Genomic DNA, 6,000 nt, shown 5'->3' on the forward strand with positions numbered 1-6,000 from the left:
AGCCTTGAGAACTATCTTATGGTGGAGACTGTATTTTAAAAACAATGGTTAGATTTAAAATCAAAAGTTTTATCAAAAGTTTCCTTTCTATTGTAATACATCCTTAAGTGGCCTTCAGAACTGAGTTAACAAGTGAAAGGTAGCTTATGTCCCGAGATTTGCTTTTTCGCTTTTTCCTTTCTCTTTCTTTCGTTCTTCTTTTAATAATGTAGGCCAGGCAACCTTGTCAAAGGAATTGGTGGATGAAAATAAAATTCTCACCAGGACTTCAGGTTGGATAACATCTCAAAAACAGAAGAGCTTTACTAAAAGAACAGAAGTCGAGGGAGGAAGAATAAAAACAGCAAAACCAAATAAAGTGGAGGTGAATGAGTGAGGCACATTGCTGTCCCATTAAAATAGTGCTGAAACCAAAGGCAATGAGGGTCCAAGCTGATGTTTCAGCGAGTCACATCACCCAGGAAACGAACACAGACGTGATGCCGAAGGAACATCAAGGAGAGGAGCACTAAATGGTTTCTCAATTGATCTACTGCTAACAGCCTGAGACTCTTAAATGCCTTTCAGAAAGCTGGTTTCTAGTAAAGCCTTGAACGTGTGCATGTGCGTACACACACACACACACACACACACATACACACACACACACACCATTCTACGTAATAAGCTGCTCCTTTGGTATGAATCTATACTTATGGAAATGTAGGAACAAACATTTTATTTTAAATAGCTGCTGTACTTTCACATTTTGAGTTAGTAGGTTCTAGCACTGAGGAAACATATTCAGCACTTGAACTATCATAGGTTGAGTAAAACTTTTCTTGTACAAAGTGAATTAACTGATTTGTGAAGTTAAAAGGTTGTACTCATTGTATTTACAAAGAATAAAAATATATTGAATTTACATGAACTGAACTCTGCCTGATTTCTTAGCCTCCTTCCCTGGCTGGTTCTCACCCACCATTTACAATGTGGCAGCAGCAGCTGGATACAAACTGAAGCTCGGAGCGCTCCAGACTGAAGAACTGAACTACAAAGGCAATTTCCTTTTTACAGTGAATCCCATTTGTAAAATGATGAATAAAGAAATAAAAAATAAGATTCCATTCTCTGCAGCTCTCAAATGTAATTGCATCTGTTAGAAAAATTGCTGTGTGAGGAAGAAAGAGGACGATTAACGGAGTCTTCATTCACTTACTCCTCTGTTTCTAACTCTTCTTGCCAACATTTCAATCCTGACCAGGAACTTAAAATCATTTAATGATCAAAAAGATAAAGAGTGAAGAGCTTTATTGGGGAATAAAATGTGGAAGGAGCAGTAGAAAGTGCATTCAGATGTTGCCAGGAAATCTCAGGGTATTGGGTCCACAACCAGAGGCCAGTGGTGGTAATCAGAGGTGCCCAAGGCCACGGGCATTGTGGGTTCCTCCTGAGGGGCAGCTCCAGTGAGTCTTGAGCAGAGGCACTGGCAACTGTTGGCTAAACTGACCTTGCAGATTGCATGTGTGGCATTTAGCCATGCACTTGTCTACTGATTCCACAGAGAAGTTGGTCTTAAAGAAAAGCAAGGAACTCAAAGAAGTGTGCAAGAGCATTCCTGCAACACTATTCCTGTTTAACAACTAAAATGTCCTCCAACAGAGAATAGATACACTGTGGTATGAACAGTGTTACTGCAAAGTGAGCAGACTAGAACCAACATGTCAACAAGGCTCAATCTGAAATACAGTCAGCATTGGGGGTTGGGTGAGAAGTAAATTGCATAGGTGCAGCTTGGTGTTTCTGTAAATAGATCATGTTTATAGATATATAAATGTATAGCAAAAGTTTGAAATAAACGAGTATGATAACACTGACTGCATGACAGTGGTTACTTCTAGGAATGGATGGGATTGGGGAAGGGTACCAAGAGGACCCTCAAATATTTCTGAAATGGCTTATTTCATAAGACCAAAAAAAAAAAGAAAATCAGAAACAAATATGAGATCAAGGTGTGGTAAAGACGAGTGTTGGGTCCAAGACTGTTCACCCATGTATTAGTCAAGTTTTGCTTCAATAATGCTGACTCATAACCCTTGTGGCTTACAACCACAAGCCTGTATTTCTTGCTCATGGGATTGCCAGTGTCCCGAGTCTCAGCTGGGCCTGGCTACGGGTGGCAGTGTGGGTTCAAGTGTGCTCTAGTGTTTCATCATTCTGGATGGACAACTTCCCTAAAGCAGCGTCTTTGCTTGGCAGAGGGCAGAAGTGCAGGAAGCTGAGCCACACTATGCACACTCATTTAAAACTGCTGCCACGTCACACCATTCCCTCTCCACTGCCCAAATCCAACCTCAAGAGGGCAAGGAAGTGGACTCCTCTCATGGAGGAGGGGGAGGGGGGAGATCACTGACCTATAATAAAATCTATCTACTTTAATCTATTTTATATATTCTCAGTAGAATTAAAAGGGAGTAAGTTGCCTGTGGCATGCCACAAATACTGATTCCCACTGGAATTGCCTTTGCTTTGTTCTGCCATTACAAAGAAGAGTCAAACCTGGCTTGCAACATTTGAAAAACCCAGAATTAAAAACCCAACTATCTCTTCTGGATTATTTTTTTAAAGATTTTATTTATTTATTTATTTAGAGAGAGGGTAAAGGAGGAAGAAAGAGAGGGAGAGAAACATCAATGTGTGGTTGCCTCTTGCATGTCCCTAACTGGGGACCTGGTCAGCAACCCAGGCTAGGAATCAAACCAATGACCCTTTGGTTCACAGGTCGGTACTCAATCCACTGAGCCACACCAGCCCGGGCTCTTCTGGGATTTTGGGGGTTTCTGCCAGATGCATCCTGGGTATTCTTTTAAATCCTCATCCAAAGATATGTTTATTGATTTGAGAGAGAGAGAGAGAGAGACATCAATTGGTTGCCTCCCATATGCACCCCAACTGGGGATTGAAACTGCAACCGAGGTATGTGCGCTAACAAGGGCTCGAACCTGCAACCTCTTGTTTAAAGGGACAATGTTTTAACCCACTGAGCCACATGACCAGGGTCAGCCTAGGTATTTTAAGAACCTCACTGCTTCCCTGGATGTTAAGGCTCGTGCTGTGGGGGAGGGGCCACAGTGGTCTTTGAAAATATAAATTCAAGATATATAATTCTAATATATGCAATTTGAATACAGTATACAATACAAACAAGAGAAGATGAACCCAAACAAATGATTACTGTGGTCAAAAGCCAGACTTCAGTGCTTCTCTTTTGACAAATGGTTTCTCTAAGTCTGGATGTGTCAGTTTTCAAAAGTATCATTTACATACTGTGACAATGAGGTATAGGGTCTTACATTTGTGTCTGAGTTACTAGGGAAGAGAAAGAAAAGAGGGTGAGTTCAGAAACTGAATTGAGACTCCATATTATTTCACTTAGGGTTCAAGGTTTTCAATCCAATTTAGGAACTCAAGAACTGAACCCACTGGCCAGAGACATCCACTGTCATTGCCATCATCAATCATTTGTATAAAAATGGAAATCTATTTTTCTGCAAGTTATTTTTGTGCATGTGTGTCTCTCCTGGTGGTATGTATTGCCCTGACTCATTCTTTTTTAACATCTGCCTAGTACTTTATCTTATGGATGTCCTACAGTTTACTCAACTAATTTCTTATTGCTAGATTTGGGTATTGCTTGCAGTGGTTTACTAATACATTAAACTGTAAAGAACCACCCTTTGATGTACACTTCTGTGGACTTGTGGGGCTATCTCTGTAGGCTAAGTTCTTAGAAGTGACATTTCTGGGTCAAAGATTATACGCATTTTTAATTTTGATACATACACACAGCCAAATGGCTCTCCAGAAGGGTTGTATCAATTTGCACTCCTGCCAAGAGGGTAAGAGAGGAACCATTTCATTGCTCAGAATTTAGAAGTGCTTAATCAGACACAGGCTTGATGAACACTTCAGCAGCTATTAGAAAAACACAAAGGATGCATATGTTTCTTTTATGAATATGCCTCTGCTACAATGCTTACTGAACTGGGTAAGTAGGTCTCACCCTGTACCCATGGTTAGAGCTTGGGTCCTCAAATTTTTCAGTCCAGGCCATTTCTGTGAACTTTTGGGAGTACCCACATCAGAGTGAGGGTTGAAAGTGATAAGTGAAAATGTAGAAGCAGTTGATAGACACTTTCTGCTGCTAAGATGCTGCTTGAAGAGTCTCAAGCCACTCACTTCACAATAACACTTTTATAACCACTTACAGAAATTGAGGAACAATAACTTTAACTGAATAACTCTAGTATCTTTACCACAAATGACAAATTTATTTTTTATGTAGTCTGCATTTTAAATCATGCTTTTGGATTTTTGAAGCTCATTTTGGAACATGAAGTGGCTCTTTTTCCTCTGAATGTTGCTGACCTGCATACAGACTGTTAAGGAGGGTCAGCAGGACTTGGAGCTGCCCACTGAGCTCATCAGCAATGTGCTGAGGGAAGTCTCTCCAGTAAGGAAACTAAGTTGTTGCCACATAGCTGGGCATGTTTCTGATCTGCCAGACTATTGCAATGCTCTGCTGGGAAGTGATGAGTAGGGTCAAAGTATTTAGGAGGCTAAGGTCATAGGTTTGATCTTCAAGGGGAGATAGGTGGCCTAACTGGGGCCTTTGTATCACAAATAAATGTCAATCATTCTGTCCCAGGACACTGAGCAAGGCTGCAGGGGAGTCCGGGGCTCTTCTGCCATGAAAGCTGGAGAACGGCTACCAGCTTCTGACTCCCTGAGTGTCATCCTGGGCACCTTCCTTGCCCTGGCCTAATGATAAGCCTAGTGGAAGGAACACAGGCCAGGGCAAAGAGGCTGGGGTTCTAGTTATGATCACTGTGGTAAGTTGGTTCATAGCTCTGCACCTCATTGTTTCCACCTGTGCAAAGGAGCACTTGGCTCAGTAATGCCTCATTTCCTTCCTTTCCTTCTCATCATCATTATCTTTAAGTGGGACCAGGAGACCAGGAGAACCAAGTCTCCTTGGTGGCAAGAACCAATCAGTTTAAGCACATTTCCAAGCGTGCTCAGCCTTGACTTCTTGTCCCCTAAATCCTTTCACCTAGACAAGTTGTTCTCAGTCTTGGCTGTACACAGAATCACCTGGGGAGCTCTCAGAACTCTCGTGCCTACACTGTATCCCAGACCAACATACAGCGTCCCAGGCGGGGCCCCGGCATCAGTGTCTGAGAGCTCCTCGATGACTCCCCTGCGTGATTGAGGAGAGAAGCACTGATACAGGCCTTTGGTTGGGAGCCCTGGGACAGGGGTTGTGTTCAGCTTTGGGACCATCTGTGCCCCTCATCCCTCTTGCGTGGTTGCTCTCCCCGCACTTACTGGTGACCTTTAAAAAAGTTAATTCTTTCCCTTCTTCCCCTGCTCTGGCCTGTCATTGAACTCACCCAGCTGATTGTGGCGCTTATGATTGAGAACCTCTTCTGACCGTCTTTCCCCAGAAATTAACGTGATCATTAAGGCTTATAATTTCACTCACCAGTGCGATCAATCAAGGGGGCTGTGAAACAGAGTTAAGAGTCCTTTTGTAATTGGCAGCAGCCTGTGATTTGGAGCAGCCTGTGGGGAAGCGGGAGGAGGGGAGGGCCTGGTGTGCAGGAAGGGGCTGTGCCCCTTGAACTGACTCCCCAAGCTCCTTACAGCATGCTCCCGACAGGGACCAGCACACTCCTAGCCTGTCTGCCCCGAATGTGAGAAGGAGGAAGCCAGTTCTCACCAACAGTGCTGCAGGCTACTCCTTGCCCACCCCAAAGCTCTCTGCAATGGAAAGCAAGTTCTCTCCAGAACCCAGAAATGGGGAAGATCTCCAGACTGGTAGGGAGAGCCAGTGGGTCCCGATGATCTGTATTTCAGAAGTGGGGTTAAGGCTGTCAGGCCCAAGGGAGCAACACATTTGTCCCCAAAACCTTCAGAGATACCTTGGAACCCCATCAACAGCAGCTGAGCTTGGAGAAA

This window comes from Furipterus horrens, unplaced genomic scaffold, assembly GCF_987537825.1.
Source record: "Furipterus horrens unplaced genomic scaffold, mFurHor1.1.pri manual_scaffold_6, whole genome shotgun sequence".
NCBI classification, from domain to species: Eukaryota; Metazoa; Chordata; class Mammalia; order Chiroptera; family Furipteridae; genus Furipterus; species Furipterus horrens.